This window comes from Netta rufina, assembly GCF_964035555.1.
Source record: "Netta rufina genome assembly, chromosome: 6".
In the NCBI taxonomy this organism is placed as follows: domain Eukaryota; kingdom Metazoa; phylum Chordata; class Aves; order Anseriformes; family Anatidae; genus Netta; species Netta rufina.
The window spans coordinates 31,617,834-31,645,087 of NC_140129.1; positions in this window are offsets into that span (position 1 = coordinate 31,617,834).

Genomic DNA, 27,254 nt, shown 5'->3' on the forward strand with positions numbered 1-27,254 from the left:
CAGTGTTCTAGATGCACCCATCAGGATAGCCAAATTTTTAACCACATTTGCAGAAGCGTGACCAACATTGTACAATGATCAACTGTGTTTCAAGGCTGACCTCACACCGGACATCCTGGACTTATGCATATACATTTGTTTGTACACACATACACAAGTATATTTAAAACTTGAACTGACCCAACATTCAGTCTACCCAGGACTCAATTCCCTTGCTGCAAAACTCCTTCAGTAAAGAAATTTATGCTAAGATCTAATACAAACCTCCCCTGCTGTAGCTTGAGGCCATTTCCCCTCATCTTATCACTTGGCACTTGGGAGAAGAACACGATGTCCACCTCACTATAACCTCTCTAAGCAGCTAAGAGAATAAATTATTTATTTGTCCTTCCATAGTGAAATTCAATTGAATGCTATGAACTCCCCTGGCCTTAAATAGGAGCAGCTCACGTACATTTTCTGTGAACCAGAACATGATTTACAGTTTCATATCACTAATCAGTTATTTCTCTCTTGTATTCATTTAATTATATATTAATAAATCTTGACTTTTAGACAGAAGCTCTATGAGATGCATTCTCAACATGATTCATATGTAAATACCTATAGCATCATCAGTAGTTAGGCACACATGGAAAATTGATTATAGCCTTAGTTTTTTAGCCATTGCTCACTAATTCATTTTTTTATATATATATTTTTTTCCTCTGGGGATTTCTTGAACACCAACGTATTTGCCACACGTACTCTTTTTGCTGAAAATACATCCTATGAACAGTATTAAGTTTATACAAAATATAATTTTAGTCTAGAAAATGCAGATTTTAGACACCGCATGATGAGAGAAATAACCTCAAAGTGCAGCTAAAGACGTTACAGAAGCAGGTCATACAGATCTGGTTTCCTAGGGAGCTTCTGTATGTTAGAAAAATGCATTAGGGGGAAAAAATGAAAAAAAAAAAAAAAAAAAAAAGTTACTGGCAGCTCCAAACTGCACACGTTAAATGTATCTACAAAGGACTTTGACAGGTCTCTACAAATCTAACACTTTCTGTCTTTTTTTTTTTTTTTTCTTTCTAAAATGACTGGATAAAGCAGAAACAGGAATTAGTGCCTGGTACGACTATATTAGTGATATATCTGAGCTTCTTCTGCAGAGTTTAAAGTGAGATCAGAAACGTTCAAGTAATCAAGCTGAATCAGATGTGGGTTAACTGTTTTTTAAGTTTTTTTGTTGTTGTTTGTTTGTTTCATACATGTAATCTAGACTACCTTAGAATTTAACGCAAGGTTATGTTGAAAATACTAACAAGTAGACCTGATTATACTTCAGCTTTTCTTTCTTTTACTTTCCCCCCCCCCCCCCCCCCCAATACCCATTTCCTATTACTTAGAGAGTTTGGCTCTTTAAATAAATCCCTAATGAAGATGTGAAGATGTGATGTGATGATATTTATGTTCCTAAATGTTAATTACCTTGTGTGATTAAAAAGGAAAAAAACAAAAAGAAAAAAAAAAAAAAGGTTCAGCAGAGCAAAATGTAGATCTTTTTTCTTAATGTACCATTTACTTATTATTAAGTTTAACAATAAAGTGTGAGCATCTTCACAAGTACATATCCTGCTGTCCCACGGATGCTGAAATATCAAGTGGTGCTTCTATGTTAGTGAATCAATATGACCATTAGAAAAATGTAATTTTCTGAAATGTCTGTTCAAGTACACAATGGTTCCAGAAATGGAAATCATCAAAATTTATCTATAACCAGCTTGGACATTCATTTGGTACCACTGAACGGAACTCTTTTACAGTCAGCAGGAACCAACCTTATTTTATATCAGCTGAGAATCCGGATGTGAGACAGAATGATAACAGAAATTTAAGCATAAAACTCTGAATCTATGCTTTTGCATTAGTTTCAAATTTGTGGTTATCAAGCAACCCATTATACACCATTTATCTTTTTTTTTTTTTTTTTTTTTTTTTTTTTTTTTTTTTTAGCTGACTTAGGGTAGCAGGGATTATCATTTAAAAAAATACTTGTAAATAAATAAAATATGGGATCTGGGAAGTAAGTCATCCATCCATAGATTTTATGAATCTAACTACTTGGAGTTACACATTAAAAGAAATGCTAACAGATTTGCCCTAGTCGCAGCTATTTCACAAATGGGGAGTGTTGCACATATTCTGTGCATATATATAAATAAATCATATGGAAGAAATCAGAGCTGATTGTTTTTGAAAGTGACAGAAATTGAAACTTAATTTAAAAGATTGATTTTCAAAAAATGCTGATAAGACACAGGGATCTTAGAGTGAGCAACCATAAGTAGGCATCTGAAAATCATTGGATGAGATTTTGAAAATCATAAGTGAGTTAAAACGTCACGGTGTTGTAAATTTTTCTGCAGTGTTATTTTTCTGCAACAATACCATCACCCTTAACTTTTTCTCAGAGCAGGACTTTGCGGTTAGTAGATCAGTGTCACACAGAATATCACTTTGCCATTGGATTATAACTGGAAGGCAAGGAAAACATCAATACTGCAGCTTCTGATATAGAAATGCAATTCAATAATTCACACTGGTGTAATTGTATATTGCAGCTGACTGATGCATTATAGGATCTTAGAAGACTTTGTTGGAAAAACTGTAATAAAATGATTGTTGCTTTGAAATATTATTCAATCAGTTCTCTTGGAAAACAATATCCTCCTATTAAGAAAACATGTAGTTTTGCTTATCTTATAATGGGTTTTCCATGTATTTGAGTCTATCTGCTTGTTTTGTACTTAAACTGCCCATTTCTAATAAAGCAGTTCAGTGCTTTTTAGGAACCTAGTCCTGTTTGTTTTCTCTTTAATGTTTATTACTGCCCATGACAGATCTTTTTCTTATACTGCTAAGTAATGCAGAAGGCTAATCTAGGGCAGCATTGCTCTCCTCGGGCAATTTAGATGAGATCAATGTTCATTAACATTGGTAATTTATGAGGCAATGGGACAGTGGTTTAAAAAAAAAAAAAAAAAGAATGGCCAGCAGAGAAGTGGGAAATGTTATCCCATGGATAAGATACACCACATTCACTTTTTACACCTTCTTTGGACAACAAGGAAGAGCAACTGGTATCTTCTACCTGGAATTGTATAATGCATTTGACACTGTCCTACATGATATCCTTGTCTCTAAATTGGAGAGACAATGATTTGATGGATGGACCACCTGGTAGGTAAGGAATTGTCTGGATGGTTGCATTCAAAGAGTTGTGGTCAATGGCTCAAATGTCCCATAGGAGACCAGTGACAAATGGCATTTCTCAAGGGTCAGTATTGTGACTTGTGCTGTTTAACATCTTTGTCAAAGACATGGAGAATGAAATTAATTGCACACTCAGCAAGGTTGCTGACAATGCCAACCTGTGTAGTGTGGTCTACATGCTGGAGGGAAAGAATGCCATCCAGAGGGACCTGGACAGGCCTGAGAGGTGGGCCTGTGTAAACTTTGTGGGGTTCAACAAGGTCAAGTGCAAGGTTCTGCACCTGGGTCAGACCAATCCTAAGCACAAATACAGTCTGGGCAGAGAATGGATTGAGAGCAGCCCTGATGAGAAGGATCTGGGGGTACAACCATCAACCATAATGGGAAGCTTAACATGAGCTGGCAACATATGTTTGCAGCCCAGAAAGCCAGCCATACCCTGGGCTGCATCAAAGAAGAGTGGCTAGCAGGTCAAGGGAGGTGATTCTCCCTCTCTGCTCTGCTCTCATGAGATTCCATCTTTTTTTCAAGGGCATGCAGTGATAGGACAAGGAGTAATGTCTTTAAACTGAAAGAGGGTAGATTTAGATTAGACATTAGAAAGAAATTCCCTATTTACTAATTCCCTAAATTTACTACGAGGGAGTTGAGCCCTGGCACAGGCTGCCCTGAGAATCCCCATCCCGTTCAGGGCCAGGCTGGATGGGGATTTGAGCAGCGTGGTCTGGTGGGAGATGACCCTGCCCACGGCAAGGGGGTTGGAACTGGATGAGCTTTAAGGTCCCTTCCAATTCAAACAAGTCTTTGAGTCTATGAACACATCAGCATCTATTTGATTGCACTGCATTTACTTTTTTTTTTTTTTTTCTCCATTCTGTCCAGCTGGAATGTCTTTTGCAATACTCTGTGATCACTGCCTCTTGTCATTTTGCTGTTAGCCTCCTTGAACCTGTTTGCTTAATTCTTTGTTCTTCTCTGTGGTGCTTCCCTGGCTCACTTCCAGTCTGGGCTCACTCCCAACATTTTTCCTTCTCCTGCTTATGGACTGTTTTTCTGGTAGAAATCACACGGCAACAATGATTTGCTTCATCTTTACTTTCTCCAATATTGCACAATATTTTTTTTTCTTCATAACATCTCTATGATATGACCATTAACATTAAATAGGTAAAACATTTAGTAAGATCCTATTTGTCCTTCTCCATATTGCAACATTTGTTCAAAATAGTATATTCCTGTGAAGATCTCCATTAACTTTTCTTGAGAATAAGGTGTGTTTTGTTTTGTTTTGTTTTGTTTTGTTTTCCTTTTTAAAGCATGTAGCCAAAGGTAGGGAAAAAAAAATCCTTTAATTCCTCTATCCCAATAGTATATTTGGGCACACACTCTTACATTTTCTTACGCCCTATAACACCTGACTACCTGAAACATTAAAGGAAATTCTGAAATGTGGCAAGCTGTCTAATTGCACTTTACATATTGAATATTATTTGTACAAAAGAAAGATATACAAAAAATGTTTGAATTTGAATGAAGTGTTTCATTCTGAGATATTTGTGTAGATGGAGTCTTTTAGTTGCTTCACTGCAATTAAATTTTAAAAACTTAAAATAGAACAGGAAGATTTTACTAAACACTTAAATCTCTATTTCTCACAGGTGGAGAGACTAAATTATATAATTTATCTTTATTGATAAATCTTTAAAATAATAAAAAGTTGACATTGTTTTGTAGTGTGGTTTATTTCTTTTATGAAACAAGTAACAGATGCAGTACAAACAGTACACTGTTACTCTTTAACAACAAAAAAGCCATTATCTATTAATAGTTACCTCTACTAGAATTTAATTCAGTAACTCCAATGACTTCAGTGGAGTTAAACGGAGTTACTGGGTTCAGAAGAGCTGACTTCTGACATATATTTTAAAAGTTATTTATACCTTTTTTTAAGTCCCATGAGTTGCATATTTCTCATGGGCTTGAGGAACAGTTGATCTGTGGGATTTTTTTTTTTTCCTTTTATCTTTTAGTTCTTACTCCTCATACATAATTAAAATGATGCCATGGTGAGATGACAATAATAAGCCATTAGAACAACAAAGGCATGATACTAATACATTTATAAATCAGAGAACAGATACCAAAAACAAATTGCTAGAATGTACATAATCTTTTTTACTAATAGCTTTTCAAGCTGAATTCAATTAGAATAATGAAATAACACATGGAAAGAAAGTAAAATAAACACCATAAAAAGATAATGCCAGAAGACAATTACTGACATCCTACCAACCCTCAAGATCAATAACATGGCAACAAAAGTGGACGTCGTCAAGAAATTGAGCTTGACTAGATGTAGATTTGTTCCAATCCCTCCTGCTACTTGACAGTCTATATAGATGGGGTTTTGTTATTCCATGTTGTCTTTTGGAATGTTGCCACCCACTTTGTTTTAAATATGACAATAAACTTAATATTAAACTACACGTGTCTGTTCAGTGCTCTGGTTTTGGAGCAATAATATGATTTACAACAGAAAAAACATTTTTCCATATGTGAAAAAAGTTTAAAACAAAAATCTGGATTTGAAACTGAAAATAATACTGTAAGAACAGAATTAGTTCTTTTCAACCTAAAATTCTGAAAGATGTGTCATCATATTTTGTTTATTCAAATAGTATTTGTGCATTCAGGTTTTTATCAACATAAAATATAGGAAAGAAATATAATTATAAATATAAAAGATATAAAAATAAATAATATAAGTATATATTTTTAAAAAATGTTATTTTCAAATGCTATTTCCTGTTTACCAGTTTCTTCCTAAGATTTTTATGTCATATTTGTGCTATAAACTTTTATTTCTCTATCTGTCTGCAGTCACCACCAAAAGTCTACAGCATATGACAACATCCATTTCATGATGTTGCCGTTTGTTAAACTCCTTCAAGATTGATTATCACCTGTTTTACTGATGGGTTTTCTTGCCAGTTTTAATACATTTGTTCATTCCTCCAAGGTAACTGCATGTCTTTTCGCACATTACTTTAGACTGAATTAATAATGACTGTAATCTGTTAATAATTTAATAATGCATCCCTCAAAATTATATTTCAGGTGCTTGGCTTTGCTGATTGACCACATCATTTAGCAAGAGGAGTTAATTGTGAAAGACTTGAAATTCTACATAGGTAGACGTGGCAAAACATGTGTGTTACCATGGAGCAAATCCAGAATAGCTCCCCTGACGTTAAAGCAGGTTATACAACACATTTGAAACTGAGAAAACTGATATCTATATATGTAAAAAGTAAATAAAAAGCTATAGAGAGTTTTATGCCTCTTCATTGGCTGTCAAATGCTCTATGTAAATTAATAAAGAAAGAAAGAGAGAAAGAAAGAGATAAAATTAGCATACAGTGCTAAGTATCACTATTTATTGTTATTTTCAAATGCTTATTTCCCCCAATAGAACAAGTGCATCTTTGCATTAGCTTAGTATTGCCAGCAGTTTCTAATCAAGGGATTTCAAGCATTTATAAGTTCAGTCTTAACTTACAGGTTAACTTACAATCTTAACTTACAGGTTAGCATTTTGTATTATGTAGATGTAATGTAGATATTGTATTTATAGCAAATATAGAAAACTAGTGTCTTCTATCAATTTAATTAATTTCACTGTCCTGTGTTCTGAAGACAGTGTTTAAGGTTCTCTCTCTTGCTTGCATTGGCCATGTTGCTATACCTTGCTAAAACACATCTAACTAGGACTTGAAGGTAATATCAAGCATAAATGCGACAATATGGAATGCATGCCATGTCATGGCCATGCCAATAAAGCTTTTTGTGGGGCCTTATGTGATTTGCTGTGAGTAAACACAGCCCTAAGTCCTCTGTGCCCTACTTTGCACTGCTACCCTGTGCAGCACACATAGATGAGTGCTGTTATACAACTTGTAATGAGTTGTGATAACCCATTTGAATGTAACCACGGGAATGAGAAGCCCATTTTTATATGCATTAGAAAGAATGAAAGGAAATTTAAATATTTCCTTAATAAGCAACAACTTTAAATAGATCAATAGATAGTGCTAGTTCAGCCAGTGTCCACAAGCAGCTCAACTGCATTTCAAACCATCAGATCTTACAGATCCAAATTATACAGGTTAAAAATGCATTTAAAACTGCATCCACAGAACTTAGTTTGAGTCCAAAAGGTTTAGGAATGAAAAATGTGAATCGCAAGCCAGATTCTCAGCTGACATTAAATCAGCATGACTTCAGTAGAATATCTGCCTCCAAATATATTTTTTGTTGGCAGTGAAATATATATATATATATATAGCTTGAACTAACAATGAAGAATTTAGATTAAACAGAGGTTTGAAATGCTGACTCAACATATGGCCCCATTAACTGAATTATAGTGAATTATTTTTAAAGCATAAATTATAAGTGACTGACACTTACATGTGTAACTATGCGCATCAATCACCTGCAAAATGAGAAATACAAGAGTATTTGGAAGACCACAAAGCATACATATTGGTAATGTCTACAAAGACATTCCTGTAAGTGATTGAGCACAAGCTCTGGGAATGAGCAGCACATATTTGGTTTTGAACCTTCCATCTGACCGAATACTAAGCACAACCAGATGGCGAGTCATGTCCTAAAGTTAACATGTTTACTTTTCCACTTAGCTTCCACAACAATGACATTTCTTGATGGACCTTGAAAGATGAGTAGGTGATTTACAAATATAACATAGTTTAAACTAACATGCTTGGTGTGTGTGTGTTTTTTAGCACTACTGAAGATAGCAGATTCAAACAGGGAATTTCACTGTCCTATGTCTGTATCAATTCTGGGATCCAGGGAGTAGGGTAGCTATGGTGCTTCCCCTTTTCTTACAATATTCCGTAGACAAGCTCTGCTGCTGGAATAGGAGAGGAAGTTTCTCTTGTCTGTCAATGGTAGCAATTCTTTTCTCTTGGATAATGATTTAATTTAAAAATTAATTAAAATGTTTCATTACCAACTCCAGTTACCTATAAGTGTCATTCTCTAAAACTTCAGCACTAAGACAATGAGATCTGCAACAATTCTATTTGGAGGATAGGAAGAAATATATCTGGCGAATTTAAAGGCAGAATTTTTTTAAGTTTAAACTGTAGGAAAGGGGTGGAGTACACCATTCAGAACCTCCTTCTGGCTCTGTGCCCTTTCTTCACAAACCCATTACAAAATTATGAATTCTTAGTAGTCTGATGTTTCAACACTTCCTCATCTTAAGTTGTAAATGGAGAGCTTCAAATATATTTTGTTATTAAAGCAATATTGTTGTGTGCAAGAAGAAAATAACACCAAACATATTATACAGAAAAATACTCATCAACACAAGCATAATGAGGATTTTATCCCTTTCCCATTTCTAGCTGAGCATTACAAATTTGAAACACCATATCTTAATGGAGGTGTTTCATCTTTCCTGACTGTAAAACTATGATGCTTCAGGACTACTATCATTTCATTTATTTTCTGAAAATGATGCTGTAACCACTACAGAATTTCAGTGTAGGAGAAAAAGGCACATTCTATACTTTCTTCTGCCTTATGTTTATCAAAAAATAAAGACCTTGGAGACTGTAGGGTGTGCATAAGAGGGGAGAAGGAAGATTATTTTCATTATTATTATTATTATTATTATTATTATTATTATTATTATTATAGAAAGGTTGAGAAAATTAAGGATTTACTAATTTATACAAGTCAATAAACAGACCCCAGCAAGCCTAAATTACAGTTAGTAGTCCCTTTGTACAAGTGAAAACACAATAAAGAACTGGCACAATGTTAATTAAGTTTATGTTGTGCACTAGGGAGCATTTCAGAAATACCTGAGCTAGCACTAACATGGGTTGTAACATACACAGCACCATGCTGAACAGATGCATAGCTTCTCTTTCCTGATGAACAAGGATTCAAATATGCAACTGCTTTTGTCTACCCAATGGTTAGAATGAGATAAATAAGCCCATATGAAACTGGTTCTTTCCAAGAGTAAACATGGGCTAATTGTTTGAGTACTATTAGCTATACAAAGTAAGAAGAAAATACTATGGTAATTCGAATTTATAAAGAGATACTGCTCAACAGTCTGCTATACAGTCTGGGAGAATGCATTACATTGAATTTTTGTTCTTAAATATTTAGAAATGCTTGCATCCAGAAAAATCTAGCTATACAGTTTCAAGGCTTGACTGCCATCTGTTCTCCACATACAAAATGCAAAACATCTGAGCTCACCAAAGCAAGTTAGCAAGGCAATCAGTAACCAGATTTGCAGACACTGCCACCCCAAGAGGCAGCAGCACAGAGAATTCCAGTGCATTAAACATGGGTAATAATCAAAGTTTCATTTGATGACAGGTAATGAAGATATTGGCCCCTCTTCCCCAATGCATGAGTATCTGTCCTGCTGCAATGGTACCTTTTAAAGCTGAGTGAAGAAGTCTTAAATATTTCCTCAGTGGCTCTGTTGCAGGTTGGAGAGAAAAAACACACAATTCCTATAAAATGGAAGGGAGGGCTGCTTTGGAGGCCATCTGGCTACACAGCTTTTCTAACCTTTGGAATCTTTAGCTTTAGTGCACTGTGTATGATGGGCTACAAGAGGAAAAGGAGCCACTCTGCCAAGGCACCACATTGTTGGATACCAGAACCACCGTTTCAGTTCATCAGCAGGCTGAAGTTCAGAAGAATTTTTCCTGTGAATGCACAGGAAAATTAAATTCATGAGCCAACACTGTGTCTCATATGCATTTTTGAAGTGTTCAGAACAATGTGTCCAGAAAATGTCAGTGTGTTTGTTTTCTCCTGTTTCTTGCTGAGCTGCTGTAAGCTGCCACATATGACCTTTTCCTGACTTCATGCTTGGTTGACATCTGGTTACCATATGTTTGTATTGTTATTGCTCTACCCTTTTATTGTACATGGTGCAGCCTGAAAGATATCAATCTGCAGTACATGCAGTCCTTTATACAGAAAGTATGTTTTAGGTAAATGACAAAATAATAATAATAATAAAGAGCTGGAACATCTAGAAAACAATATAGTAAAAATAGAGTGTTATGGTATGAAATCAGAGAATCAATCAGTAGCAGGTTAGTTACCTTCTTGTTTGTTTGTTTTTTAACTAGATAAATAGAATTAGTTTTATATTTTGATGAAATAGGGAAGAACTGTAGTAACATACATGCTTGAACTGAAACAGTTCAGCTAGAGACTTAGTTAGTCTTCATGATGAATGGAAAAAGAGCCATTAAAAATCAAGAATTAGTATTTAAGCTGTATTGATTCCCCACCTGAAAGATAATACTTACTCAGGTGAATGTTCCCACTAGCTTTAGCTAATTTACTTCATTAGCTGTTAGTAACCTTCAGCTTCATGGATGGCACAAGACAGACACAGCTTCTAAAAAACTGCGAAGGCATATTCCTCGACTGTGGGAGGCTGAACTGGAGTTAGTATTTTTATCATTTGGTATTATATAACTTCCTAATATTTGTTGATATTCCAAAATATTTATGGCATGACAAGAAAGCGTATTTCTAATGTGAACTCCATTGGAAATCATTTGAATAAAGCAGCTCTTCATGAAGCCTAGTGTATGATTAACAGCAATTACTTATTCAGATTTGGAGATGCTCTGGCAGTCATTCCACACTTGGAGTGCCCATTGATTTTAGCAGGAGTTTTAAATAACAGATGAGCTGAACACAAGGCCCTCCAGGGAAATATGTATCGTGCAAACAATAACAAGTAGAACGTTCACTTTTGCTTTGAAAAATTCAGTTGTCAGTACGCTATTTTCGCAGTTGTGTGAGCAACAGAAGATCTGTCTCACAGAGATACTTGTTTTTCACACTGGTGTTACAGTGCAGAAACTCCCAAAGTTGGAAAGGGGAAAGTTTGGATGCTGAACATCTGGGTGATAAAGGATGGCAGTGGTGGTTGGGTGAGAGCTCTGATCTCAGTTTCTGTCCACCCTCAGTAAATTGAACTCTTTCCTACCACAGAGGACGTCTGAACCACAACATTAGTCTTGATTCTGGTTTTGCCCCTCTGGCACTATGATTAACTAAAGACTACAGTTTAATATTTTCAGCATTCCAGGCGTATTCATCGGTTTGCAAAGTTTGTGCAATCACTCACACTGACAGCTCTGCCTTGCTGATCTCTCAAGTGAGTGTCACCAAGGCAACACGCAAGATAAACTGCTTTATAACTTTGCAGAACTTACTGGGGAGACAGTGCTGGAGTGAAGGATGCTGCAGAGTGCTAAATGGTTTTATCGTCCATGAGGTTCTCAGCTATCATGCTGCAAATACAGACAGAGGGTGCCTGTAAGACAGAGCATGATGAGTCAAAAAAGAGCTATTTTATGTGACGTTCCTATGTCATTCTTCAGCATGTCACTCAGGCACTAGAAGGAATGCAGAGATCCACCAAAGATCAGAGCAAACTTTTGGCTGTTTACTAGAGAAGGTTTCATGAATCTGTCTGGATTTTTATGTCTTATTACAATGCTAAAGATAGTCACATTATTTTAATATATAGGGAACCAAAAAGTTTCTCTAAAAAAATAAAAAAAATAAAAATAAAAAATAAGGCCCCAGAGCTCGAACGTATTTTTTACCTGGCTTTCTTCAAAAATGCTTCACTAACACCTTTCTGGTGTCTTACAGCTCAGGCCTGACCTAACCTCAGTAAAGTGTACTTTCTTTACTTGGAAATAATATGCTGTATATTTTAACAAAATATACAGCATATATAGACCGTTGCTGGAGCAATTGGGCTGATATGGCACATTAATGATGTGGGGAAGGAATTAGGGCAACCAGCTACAATTGTCATGTTTTCTCTGGCTGAGTTTTATCTCATTTCACTTAGCATGTTAAGGTGGTAGAAAAGTTGGATCTGACAACATGCATGGGCAATTCCAATTAACAAAGCAGCAATATGGAAAGTCAGAGAAGTTAAAGCACCTTTTTCCATGAACAGAGGACAGAAATCTCTGAGGTCTACACTACAAAGTGATGCCAGTCCTCAACCTTTTGCCTAAACTTTTTGAGATAGCCATGGATTACAGAAGTACTCATCAACAAGACTGAAGGTCTTAGGAAATTATCTGTTATTATTGATGTCTGCTTTCTTTAAACAGAATATATTCTCTGATTTCTACTTTCTACTTTTTTCTCTTCCCATGAATTTCTGACTCAGTCACACACGCTTTCTCTGGTGTCTTTGCATTTCCTTGACTTGATAAGAGTCGAAATATGCAGAACAGCAGTACCCTGCTAATGAATTATGCACTTCTAAAAATAATCTTTAATTTGTCTGGGCAAGGAATGGTGTGTTTGGTGGAACAAGAGTGTAATCACTGCTCCAGAGCCTGTCTGTATGTTATATTGTGCATGCTAAATAAAAACTGAAATCAATCATTTCAGATTGAAACGAAAAGTAGAAAAAATATCAGAGCCTTCTCTATAGCTGTGTACTCTTTTTTTTTTTTTTTTTTTAAAAAAAAAGAAACATGTGACAAACAGCATACATCTGTATCTTGTTTTGACAGACAGCTAGGATGAACGTATGACAATGACGTGTTAATAGCATGTGTCCTGCACTGTGGACACTAGCAATCATAGATTTTAGCTTGTGTTTTAAACACAGAACTACTTTTCTCTTTCCTCTATATTTTTTTCATGTCTACAAATTGTGTGAGGTATATGTACATCTGTCAAGAATCTATCACAATATAGCGAACTATAATAGTGAAATATGACTCAGGAATAACAGATTTTTTTTCATATTTGGAGACAAAATGACATAGAAAATGTTTAAAAAGTACACTTTCTAACACTCCCACCCACCCGTGATCAGATTAACAATTATATTTTTATGGAGAGGGGTCAGCAAAAGTTGTTTTTCAACTAAAGTCAGTTTTAGAACAAATAACAATGTTTCTAGACAATAATGTTGTCAATAAATCTGTACAAAATTTAGTGAACAAGATTTTGGGAAGAGAGAGAATATGTATAAAACATGTAGGAAGAGGAGGGGAATAAACAGAAATATATATATATATATATATTTATTTTTTTTTTCCCAAACAAATGTTTTAACTTTTTGCTGTAAAGTATCACTTTAAATTAGCAGCATTTTAAAAGCAATCCAAAACAGAAGAAAAAAAAAGAAAAAAAAAGAAAAAAGAAGAAGAAAAAAAACAGTGGCAGTAAAGAATTGTGATTGACATGAAAGAAATTCCCTCCACCCTCTTTTTCACATTAGCCACAAAATTGTAAAGCCCAACATGAAACTGTACCTGACATAAGCAATGCAGTCACTGATCTATTTTAGGAAACTAGAGACAGACTCATAATGCATTGCTCTTATCTTTCATACATTACTTACTAAATAACGATTGTTGCAGGGGAACTTGCCTGCCCATATATTTCTCTTGCATTCATTGGCCTCTCCAGAGAATCCCTGTGCTGTATGTCAGAATAACATTCTGCTCTCCCTACTGAATTCCTGTCAACAAGGTCTGAACTGTAAGTGTGACTCCTGCAGTCCAATTACTTAGTGAAACCAGCAGCTACTGTCCTGGGATGGTGATTGCTTGCCTTAAATATTGCATCTTACAGGAAAAAAAAAAAAAAATTATATATATATATTAGCAAAAATACTCAGGAGAAGATCAGGAGCCAAGCAACAGTTCCAGCAACATTGAATGAAACCTGAGACTATGTCTATCTGCAGGAGATCTGGCCTAGAAGCAGTGCTGGTTTGAGAAATAAGGTGCTTTTATCATAACAAAATGCAACAAAAGCAAAAGCCTTAATTAAAAGGTATGATGAACTGAGAATTATTCTACTTACTGAGGAGTTTGCTGAAAACGGAAAAGTAAAGCTTCCTCTTGTGATTAAAAATATGCAACAGGTTTACTTGCCACGTGTTTAACAGAACACACAGTGGCACTCAACAGTTTGCTTACAGATCTTAACAGGTGCATCTCCTCTGCTCTTAAAGGCAGGAAAGAAACTTATATTTCCCATTATTTCAATGCCCCTTTTGCTGTCCCAGCAGAAAAAGCCAGTGTCACCACAAAGCAACCACAAGCAGTAATACCTACTTTGCTATATGGAGTCCAACAGCGGATCTATAGAAGTTCCTTTTATTCTGGGACTGGACTGAGCTGCTGGAGTCAACTCTTTGTCTAAAATGCTAAGGATCACTCCAGGATTAGCCAAAAGAAACTCAGATCCTCTCTCTGTCTTCACTGAAAGGATACAGAAGCCAAGCAGAGATGCAACAGCCAGGCTTATTTCTTATTATAGCCCTGTCTAGTCAAACAAGGACTGGGACAATTTTGCCTAATACAAACAGTCAGTGGTGCATTTGAAATTCCCATTTAGAAAGACTTCAGACTGTAAGTCCATTATGCTTCTATGAAAGTTATGCTCTTAAATTAGTAAGGATTAAAACAGAAAGCAGCTTGCTACTATATCCCAATTTAAATGTTGAAGCACCACATTTTTTTCTTTCAGGATCTCTGCAAGTAAAGCATTTTCCTTTCTTTTATTGAATTCTGCTGTTCACAATAACAGACTAAAAGTTTTTTTCCAACCTGAACTAATGAACAATAAATCATTTAAAGCATGCAAACGCAGTTCAGAGAGAAGGAAAAATCAATTGAAACTCATTGAGCTTCCAAAGTAGATTTTTCTGCATGATGTTTTTTGGTTCTCCTTTCCACAAAACATGTCCATTTTAAAGAATTAAACAAAACAGAATAAAAGAAAAGAAGATAATTTTGATTCATCTTAAAAAGTGTTAAGTAGCAATCATGGGAAAGGGAATGAAGCCTAGGAAGTGAAAATAAAAATTTGTCATTTTTTCCTTTTGGAAATATTTCATACTTATTTTCTCACATAAAAAATATTTTCTCTTCCAAATTCCCTCAAGGCACTAAATAATATAGCTCTATTAGAGTTATTAAAAAATCTTGGTAGCATTAGAAAAAGAAATTCAAACCACAAAGACACCCAATGGGAAAATTATGACAAATGATCTTAATTCTGTTTTACCATTCCTCTACTTTTCTCTACTACAGAATATGAGTGCTGAAAAAAAAAATAATGTAGCAATAGGAAACCCAACATTAAATTATGGAAAAAGAAGTAAATTTAAGTGCAAAGTTTTCCTCTTAGAAGTATAAGCCATCCTTCAGGAATATTTTCTGTTAGTTCTTCAGTTTGCAGTTAATATCTAATTATAAATATTACAACTGGGTATCCGTGCTCCTGCAGAGTGATGAGATGTGACTGCACAATATGTGATTCATGTGTATACATTCTTTCTCTTAGTCCCTCCTGATATTTAAATATATTTATTTATATTCCAGAACCTTGAACTTCCTTATGCTGGCAAATATTTGCTTCGGAACCCCTCACCTGTTTTGAAGTGAAAGACCATTGTAATCCTCATTTTATGAATGCTCACTAAAACAAGTTTGGCCCTAGAATTTTAAATCTTTGTAAAGAGTAGGTCAGAGGGGGGTTGATTTTCATAAGACGGGTTACCCTCAGGGCCTTTGAACTCCTTAAAACAAAATTTGGAGCCAAGTACCATGAATTTACTGTTGACAACTCTTTAAATTCTTGGGTGTAACCACTAGTGCACAATACAGAGTAAAGAGGAACACTGGACAAGAAATTGCACTTGTTTCAGTTCCATGTGATTAAAAGGCAAATGAATACTAGTTGTGGAAACATAACTGTTACTTGAAAATAATGGGTCTCACTTACACGACATTCTAATAGCATGCAGTTTGCAGACCAGGGTAAATTTTGGCTTCATTAAAAAATAGTCAGCATTTAGTTTGTGGCATCCCTGATCTTCCTTACTAGAGAGAGTTGTAAGACCAGACTTGAATTCCTTGAGTAGCTAGACGGAGTACCTTTGAACCATGCCTGGCAGCCAGTCTTGTACGCAATGCAAACCTAAGAAAATAACCACACTTTTAGTTTTAATTGATCTATTTTCTCACATATGTAATTATGTAAACTGCATTACCTTGCTCAAGGCTTGCTGTAGTATATAAACATCTAGTTTATATACATGATGTTTCCTTCAGCATAGAAGTCATTCATGAGGAAATTGTAACCAATAAAACAGGCACTCAACAGCAAACCTTCAGGGACTGATGCTTAATGGACCATGTGAAAAGAGGAGTATACCCAAACTGAGAGGGGAGATTCTGTTTAATTTATGAGTAATTTAGTTAATAAACACAAAGATGTATATACCTCACAGATATTTGCATGTAAACAAGGTCATCTCAAGAGCATATATTTCTCAGTTTTTATTGGCAATTTTAAGTATAAACCACATTTAAGCAAAAATCAAAGATCCTTTTCTAACCACCAAGAACTTGAGACTGTAAAGATGGAATACAATCTGTGGATTTAGTCCTATGCAAATGTTTTCTTGATCAAATGTGTTGTGTTTAAAGCAACTGCATTAAATACCTGGAGCAAACAGTAATGTAACGATGTCAGATATTGCAGTGATCAGATTTCTTTCTGTTTTAAGTAAACTTTTCCATAGCAGAATACAAGCAATAAGAAAGCTGACTTTGCTTTGAAAATGTGCTTGTTATAAAGATAAGACAACTCCTGTACCAAATGACACAACACTCATCTTTATAGCTTCAGAGGTCAGCAAGAGATAAGGCAGGCTTTAGAAATAAATGCTGCTGCTTTACAAAGCAACAGCAACAATACATTCATAATGAAATCTATTCTAACCATAAATTTTCTGGAAGGTAGAAGATGACAAAGAAATCATCTTTTAGGTAGTTTCAACTACTCTGTGTTTTCAAGTTATTCATTCTGAGCAAAACAGCCTTACAACACAATCTCCTGGACTTACAAGTAACAGCATTTTATGGTCATTTATGTCAACTTGCTGTAGTGTCATAGCAAGTATCATCTTTGAACTTGGTTCAGAAAACATTTTTTTTTTTTTCCAGAAATTCCTCTTCCACAGTGGGTTGAAAGGACTCAGCTCTGAAATTAGATCTGTTTATGGAGGAGCTGCACTCTTTGAGTGGGAGAAGCCTAACACAAGCAAACCTCAGTATGTACAAACTGTGGACTATGGGAAGGATGTCAATAGAGTGCAAAAAGTCAGGTTTTATGCTCATAAGCATAATGTAGAGGAGGCTACAGTTTACATCAGTTTTGCAGTGGCTTCTATGTTTTGCACAAAATCACAAGGATGGGAACAAATTTCAGTCTCGTTTCAGAATCTGGATTGCCCCTGGTCTTTCTCTTTCACTGCTGTGGTGCTCCAATACATTATCACAGCTTCATTCTACCTGGGTCTGTACATGAAGTTCAGCAGCATCGAGCAGTTAATAGTGCCTGCAAGGTGCTTGTACAGCTTTATTTATTGAGATGCATTTTTCTGTTTCAGCATTAGATCCAGATCATTTAACCAAGAAAAAATGCAACAACCACCAGATGTTATGTTGTGCTAGTGACTAATTATCAAAGAACATGAAAGACACGTAATTTTTTGAGGGTGTTAGAAAAGATTTAGTGAGTGGTGTGAGAAAAAAATGGGATTAAGAACTCTTGGAATTTAGAGTTAGGAGAAACATTTATATATAAAAATATGGGGAATGCTATAGCTTTTCCATAAAGGGCAGAACATCAAATGACAACTTGCTGAGGTTGGAAAGCACCCATCTGTTCAGAGCAGAGTCATGTGGAACAGGTTACTCAGGATCATGCCCAGTCAGGTTTTGAGTATCTGCAGAGACGGAGACTCTGCAACTTCTCTGGGCAACCTGCACCAGCGTTTAATCCCCTTTACACTAAAGGAGTTTTTCTTTATTTTACTTGTAATTTGATGTATTTCAAATTGTGCCCATTGCCCCTTGTTCTGATGCTTCGTACCACTAAGGAGTTTAACTCTGTCTTCTTTGCTCCCTCTGTGAAGTATTGATACACATTGTTAAGACTCATCTGAGTCTTCTCCAGTATGAAGAGTAAGAGCTTTTTCAGACTCTACCTGTATATTAGATGCTCCAAGATGTCATTATCTTCATGGCTGGACTTGCTACAACTCAACGAACCACTGCAATATTCCCTGCTGTGGGACAACAGAATGTCAGACCTTGAACTCACATGTATGCTAAATATTAAACATGTGCCTAACCATGATTCTTAGTAAGGAGTTTATATTGAAATCTTTTCTTTAAGCAAGTAAATCAAGATGAATTCAGTGAACAATTCTTGGCAGTTATCTGCCAATTTTTAACATCTTTGGTGTCTGATACCGCTAAGAAGTAACCATCTCCTGGGGCTTTCAGAAGGCATTGAAGATAATCTGAATTCCTCCCTGGAGATGTTCAGAAACATCATGAGACTCCTTTTTAATAATGAGGATTAGATGGGACAGTGGTTGTGAGATCAGACTTACTGTAATATCAGACATCCAGAGGGTGCAATGTACCTACTTACCACTTATCAGTAAGTCATTGAAACTGGGTATCAGTCCTAACTGTTCACTAATCTTGTGCTGCTGCTATCATTCTACTGCATTTACTTCAGCTGCATAAGCTTACTACACAACACGGTTTAACTTGAAAAGTCTTCTAAAGCATCTAAAAGAATAAGTCTTTTCAAAATTTGGAAAAAAAAAAAAAAAAAAAAGTTTTTCTAAGTCACTGCAAGGAAATTACAGGGAACTAGTTATTTATACCTAATGTACTGTATTATATAGTCTGCAGGTGAACCCAGATGCTCTACCATGCTCTGAACATGTTGCAGTATTATGCCACAGTGCCTCTGCTTTATAAACTCCTATACTGCCACGCTCAAAAATCAATGTGTCGTTCTTTGCTTTTACTGTCCAAGTCTTGCAGAAGCTATGTGAAGTAAAGGAACCAGAGCAGATCACAGGTTCTTTGCTTTTTTTTCTATCATTTTCTTGTTATAATATAAGTTATAATGCAGGTCATAGCTCCAGCACAGGTTAAAGCAAAATTCTCTTTTTCCTTCCTTCCCTCACAATGGCTTCAGCAGTGATATTACATTCTGATGTTTTCACAAATGCATAGGAGCTAATTTCAAAGTCAATCCTTCTGGCCTAATGTCCCTGGATTTCCCTTAGGGCAAGAAATTTATTCTTTATAAAATACCCTGTTTATTGCCTGACAAAGAGTCTAGTCTTGTTAATGCAGCTGATAATTTAGAATGGGCTAGAATGTCCCAACAGAAGCTTTTCTCACCTCTGTTCCCCACAATGGAAATTCACTTATTGATGGGCTGCTGTATAAACACTGAGTTGAAGGCAACAGAGAAATGTTTCACTTCTGGCCTCTCCCTCTGTTGCTAGAGCATCACAGTCACTCCCCTCCTTATGACTACTTAATATTTTGACAATGCTCTACATCTCCGCAAAGGTGCAGAACTGTTAAATAACTCATGCTGCAAAATTTGCAAGATGGGTGCATTTGAGAGATAGCCAGAAATTTTCATTTACCATTTTCACAGGAAATTTCTGATGTATTTAAAATTAAAACTGTTATTAATTTTCTAAGAAAAATCTAATTTTTCCCATTTTTGTTTTGAAAATGATTTTTTAAAATAAGAACTATTAAAATAACACTTTTCTTTTTGATTGAAATATTTTTTATTATTTTTAAATACATTTTAAAAAGCTCTGTTCTTAAAACAATTAATGAAAAGTAAAAAGTAAGCTAATTTACAACCATTAAATATATATATATATATGTATATTGATTTTCCAGGTCTGATTTTTCTCTAAAGATTGAAAGCATGGAAATGTTCAGGTTTTTTTTTACTTTGATTAGCATTGCAATAATTAGCAAACATGAAAAATGCTAGTCATAAGGGAAACGTTTCCATTCAACACTTACATATTATATCACTCTGCAGATAGGGAAGTAGCAAACACAAGCAGAATGATTTTACAGTGTCACACATTTGGTGGCATATCCTCTAGCAAAGCTCAAGGTTAGGGACTCTTCAGTGTTTAGGTTTAGATTGTTATATCTCAACCGCAGAGCCTGGGATTTGACAGGACTCAGTCAGAACTACTTGTGAATGTGAGGACCACCATTTGCTTCCCCACATAAAGGTCTAAAATTAGATGGTTGTTACATTCTTGCTTTCAATGAAAGAAACTGTGCCTTGGACTCTCCTGTATTCTGAGGTATTTGAGCAAAGAGAGAGATTTGAGCAAAGAGAGAGAAAGGAAAGAAAATAGCAGTGCCTGTATGGCAGGCTGCTGTACTTAAAATGCACAGAGCACTGAAACCATTACTGCAGAACAGCGAACATACAGCAACTTGGGAAATCACACAGAAAACTTCTCCTGAATATCTCCACTCACAATTGCATTAGGAAGGTTAATCAGGTATTGTAAGATGTACCAAAATAAGTCAATTTCACAGTTATACAAAAATGGAGACAGTGATAAATGTAGTTTAAATAAAGTGGTGTGTTAGATCAACTTGCTTAGTGAGAAAACTGCACTGAATAGTCTCAAAGCTGAGATTTTGCCAGAGATAAAACTTGCATATCTCCATTTTTACATATACCTGGAATGACTAAGGTCTCTGTATTTATTCGCTGCCATTTTAAATTATGTGCAACTCACTACAGAATTGAGTTACACAGCATATTATAAATACTAAATATAAAAAATAAAGTATATATTGTGCTAAACAGTTGCTCACTAAACTCTCTCTTTAAGTGGAAAAGAGTTTATATGTTTTGGTTTAACTGCGTTGTAAATCTTTTCCTATAACTACCCACTCGAGTCATTTCTCCACTAGGCATTTATAAAAGAAAAGGAACACACACCAGCTCAAATTGAGATGAATAATAGTTATGACACTATCCATACACAGGATATTATTCACAATATAAAAATAATCAAACTAATGCTGCTGTAAAGGTGATAATGTTCAGCTAGAGCACTGGGATCTCAGGAAGACTAAGGCAAGACTATATAGATATGCTTTAAAGGGGAAGAGATATATTAAGATCATGCAAAGTGGTGCTGTTTGCTATATCAAACAGAGCTCCCTGTATTGGACAGGGACCTATAAGGATGCAAACACTGATCATTGGGCAAATTCTGCCCTTCAATACCTCTTTAGGACCTATTAATGGCACTAGCCATGCCACTGGCATGGTTGCTGCACCAACAAAACCGCACCGAAGTACTGCTATGTATAAATATGGGGCCCATTGGTTTATATGTTAAGAGGATAAGAAGATGGGAAATACTCTCAGACCAACACCCACCGTGGTGTATAACTTCACTGATTTTTGTACTTAAATAACTTCAGGTGATTAAAACCTTAGGTCTTCTTTCTGGCCAGCTAGGACCCAAATTTATTCCTTTCTATGAGGTCTCATACAATACATATTTATAGAGAGAGAGAGAAAGAGAGAGGACTACTCTAAAGATAAATATTAGATTCCATTGATTTAAATGTTTACAGGGATATAGAGATTTAAGTCTTAAAGCAAAAAAATAAAAATAAAAAAAAAAAAATTAACTAATGCTTCTAGAATTATCACCCTCCATTTTCCCTCAAATACTCTATCAACTTCATGTCATCTTACAGCTGCCATGAGAAGATATAGGTGTTGATATATGAGAAAAGCATAGGTACTTTAATGAAGTGCATGACTGAAAAGGCCATGAAGAAATAAAAAAGCCCAAATTTACAAAGGGGATTAGAAGATCAGCAAATAAGTCATGGTGCTACACATTGAATAATGAGAATAAAAGGAAACACTGAATTGCTACTTATTTAGTGAGACACATTCATCCAGTGCACTGAATGAGGTAGGAGCCCCATGGAGAAAGCAGTATGCGATCAGGTAATTAAAGACTGTATCATAATGCATGCACACAAGGGAGCCAAATTAAACTTGCACAGAGCTATCAATGTAACATTTCCTAACTTTTCTGCATTTGACTTTGTAACCTTAACATTCTTAACACAGCAATTTTTGTTTGGGTTCTTTTTACATAGTCATTGGTATACATTACCCATGAACAATTTATTTTTCTCTTAATGATCTAGCATTCATGTAGCTTAGCTATAGCTTTCCAAGCACTGTGGAAATGTGATTAGGTGATGCAGATAATCACCTATAGACTTGGTAAAAAGAAATTAAAGGCTTCAAATTAAAACTGTGAAAATGTACATTAAACCATTCACTCACATACGAAGAGACACTTTTGATCACAAAAATGAGCTACCAACTTTTCCAACAAGTTCTTACTTAACTTTTCTAAAGGAACACAATTTATGTGATTTTGATGACTGTTTGTCTACCTCTATGTTTGCCAATCCTTCTCATTCTGATGAATTCTAAATCTATTTGTGAATTATAGGGTGTATAAGGAAAAACAAAGGTGTTGAAGATAACAATTTTTTGCATATTTAATGAAAACTAAGGTTGAGACTGGTTAGGAGACAGGTTAGAGTAAGACTCTAAATTAGTGAAACGAATAAATTTCACCCAAAGTAATGGTAGACAGAACATGGCTATTATTCATTCTGCTTTTCAGTATAAATTATGGAAATATATTTTGTGATAAGCAAGCAAGAATTCAAAAGTAAATAATAAGTTACAATTTTATTATTTTTTTTTGTCTCTTACTACGCTTTCTGTGTCCCTCACTGTTATCTCACTTCTTCATGGATTCATTCAAAACCTGAAAGAATCAGATGGACTGCCCACAGCGTCATCCTCACCAGGTGCTGAAGGGCACCTGGAGGAGGAAACTGAGACCTGTGAGGATGATTAGGCATACCAATATGAAAGATAACATTACTTGTCTTTGGCCTATGTAGCTTGGACAAGGGTCCTGCGCTTAGACAAGGTATGATGGTCTAAAAGGCTAAGAGAATAACATTAATGACTACCAAGCCATGCAAGAATCCTCAGATCATGACTACACTCTATGGGTTGGATAACTAGAATGCAAAGTCTGAGGAGTAGATTTCACTGTCACATAACATTTTAACCCATCAGTGTTCACCAGTTATTTTACTGAATGTTATCTACAACACTTCCATTCACTTTTTTTTTTTTTTTTCTCTTTTTGTATTCGTAGCCTTTTTGTAACCCTTCCCTACTCTTCTCCCCAGACATAAGATAGTTTTTCATACTTGCTGCCTGGGCTTGCTTACAATGGCTGAGCTACTTAAGTTGATTCTCATCTTCTAGTTTCATCTTGGAGGGCTGTTTCTCTCTTAGACTTACAATAGCTTCCCATTGAAAAGTGTTTTGTAATACTTTGTACAATGGAATAGTATGCACTTTAGAAATTGTTCACTTGGCAATGTGCTGTGCATACAAATAGAAGTAATGTTTGCAAGTAACAGAAGTAGTCAGACTAACCTAAATCCATCTTCCATTAACTCATTTTTAAAGCTGTGATTTTTTTTTTCAAATCAAATATAGAAAGTTCCTACTTAAATGAAACGTGCAATTGTGTTAAGTGTTCCAGTTTTGAATAGCGTTCGATTGTATATGACTGTCATATCCTGGCAAAATTTCTGTAAAGTGAAGCTGAGGTAGAGGGGAAGGTTTGAATTAGCAACCTTGCTGAGATTAAACCCTCACATGGGATAGGTGAGTGCAGGCTCAGAGAACTTGTACATCCTCACCAGTCAGCAAGGACTGCAACTGTGTTTCTGCAAGCAGTGAACAAGGGGCATAGATAGGACTATGTTTGGTGGGATTTTGTGGAGAACCTTGGAAAGGTATGGAAGAGATGAAGAAAAGATGATCTAATAGCCATAAAGACACTCATGGAAAGCATATAACAAAAGATTTCATGGGAAAAAAAAAAAAAAAAAAGAAAAAAAAAAAAAAAGAAAAAAAAGTTTAATTTGTGGTGGAGATGAAAAGTAGATGAGAGATAGGAACCAGGTATTAGAAATAAATATTCAGTCTTAGCACAGGAAAAGTTAATAGTTAGCTGACCAAGGCTTGGTAATATACCCATTACTCTTTCATACAGACTTAATAATTTGGACAAAGGAAATAAAATAGGAGACAGGAAAATTTGTAGATGTTTACCTCCCTTTACCCAATGACTTTGGATCAAGGTCTCTGGAACAAAAAAAAAAAAAAAAAAAAACACTAATTTATTCAGACTTTCTATTCCTCTACTGAATTTCAGGATTCAAGTTTAGTATTATTTTTGACAGATAATGTGAGGGTGGTGAATATCTGAAAGGACAAATTACATAAAAAAAAAAAAGTCTGCATAGTTCAGCAGTTTGAGCTGTTTTTGCAAATTCATAAGCTGTCATCTTATACCATGCCATATAGAAAAAAGTATATAGTTTGCCAGTAAAAAATAATTAGGTAAAATTAAGAACTTAATTATAATGCTGATATTATTTTGAATTTAATTTCTGATTTAAAACTTTTATGCAGACATCATATTTCTGTTTATGCATATACCTTGTAACTCATTAAACTTGACCATAGATTTACCTAAGTTTATACCTAAGTCATGCCTAAAGGAATATGTTCCTAGATATCTTATTGCACCCAGTCCTTCCCATGCCTCCCTCTCCATAATTTCCTCTGTACACTATAACTATTATGCATTTAGATGGCAACTGATTAAACTTTTCCAGGATAAAATATACACAATAAAAAGCACATGCAGTAAGCCAAAAAACACCTTAATCATCCTCAAGCTCTGTAACTCCAACTGAAAACAAAGAGAAAAAATAATCTTAAAACCTAAAAATAAATAAATAATAATAATTAAAAAAAAGCAAGCAAACAAACAAATAAACAAAAGAAACCAGAAACCTTCAGGATCTTGACAAATAGACCTCATCTCAACATATGACATGAAGTAATTTTTCTGTCATTCACCAGGTGTAACTCCAGTAGTTGATGTTTTGCTGTGTCCATTATAAATTTTATAATTGAAAAGTCTGTTGGTTCTGAAACAAGTTTCATAAGCACTGCTAAACTTAACTATAATTCTTTGCTATGAACAGAGATGATTTAAATACAATTTCTGTGTTCTTTGTAGAATATGGAGCAGCTTTTAGTGGTGTAGCTGACAAGGGATATCATGACAAGATCTTGAAATAATTCTTTCTGCTAGTTGTTTAATTTAAAGTCCCTGAAGTCGGGTAAGACATTAATGAGTTCTAGATCTTGCCTCAGATGTGTAAAAAGCCTTGCTTGCAAAATAACACTATATGCAGATTTGGGGAAAAAAAGAAAATAAAAAAAATTTGGACCTATTTTCTGGGAGAAAGCATATACTGAATCTAAAAACATTAGTAAGAAAGGTTGAAGAGAACTTTGATTCAAAATCTGCTAAGTTTTATATCACTAGGTGACATGGGGAATAAATACAAAAATACCAAAAAAAAAAAAAAAAGATTAAATGCATATTTAATATATAAAATTACATTATTATATAAAAAAAAGTGACTTTGTTCCATTCCATTCCATTGTTCATTGAAGAAAAAATGTATAATAGAATTTTTTATCAAAATAACATATATTTTTCTATATTTGATATATCTTATATTCCATGAACACAGAAATGAAAAAGGATTATCTATTATATCCTTATTGGGAAAGAAAGAAAATGAAAATAGGGCCAGGAAAAATAAAGAAAAGAAAGGAAAAAAAAAAAAAAAAAAAAAAACAGCATGGCAAAACATTAAACTAAATTTAAGATAAGATAATTCAAGATAAAAGAGAACTGAGTGATGAATAATAAATGCCGATCTCATTATATATCAAAAAGGACAAATCACAGCAGATTCAAGTTGAGTGAAATGATTATTAACTCAAATTCAACTCACAGATACTTTGACTATGAGTAGGTCAAATTGCCTGGGGATGAGATGTTACAAATATACAAATGTGTGACCTTGTGGTGAAGATAAACCAGAGACAAGACCTCTGCTCACAGTAACACAAAACATCTTATCGTTAATTCACTGTCATTATCCTTATTCCTCAGTATTCTTTATTAGAGGAAATAAAATACAGATGAGTCTTAAAGAGAGTTTGAGCGTGAGTTATCATAAAATCAGAATGGTTTGGCTTGGTAAGGACCTTAAAACCCATCTAATTCCAATTCCTTGCCATGGACAGGGACACCTCCCACTATATTGGGTTGCTCAAAATCCCATCCCACTTCACCACTCTCTGCACTATAAAAAAGAAAGAAAAAAAGTCGTCTTCAACTTTTTGATACCACTTGATCCCATAAATAGGTTCTCCATTGTTCTGCATCTGCTAGAAGTCAGGCAATGGACAGAGTGGATGGCCCTCTAGGGACTTGTACAAAACCTTCCAGAGCTCCTCCATCACCTATCTATATACATGTATGGTCAAATGCAGCCAGAAAGGGGATGTCACCATCGCTAACACACAAATGAGGTGAATAAAGACATGCACAGTAAAGGAATCCTACCTCTGAGGAGTTGAGTAGACTAATTTATTTATTTTTTTTTCTGACATTTCTATCAATAATCCCCTCTGTGGCATAAAGGTTAACTAACACTAGGGATAATAGGAACAATATGTTTTTATCTCTAAAACAGTGGGCTGTCCTGTTTCACTGTGAAACAGCTTACCTTTAGGCTGAAGGGAGACTGATAAAACAGAAATCTATAAGAACAAATAAGTAAAAGACATAAAAAATAGGTGCATCAGCTATATAAGTAGGAAAAAGATAAAAAGGAAGATAAAAGCCTGAGGAGTCCAAGCACTATTATCAAACTGCAGTGATATTTTCCTGCATTTGTCATCCACTAGCCTTAACACAGCTTAGAAACTGTTACATAATAAGACAGAAATCTTCA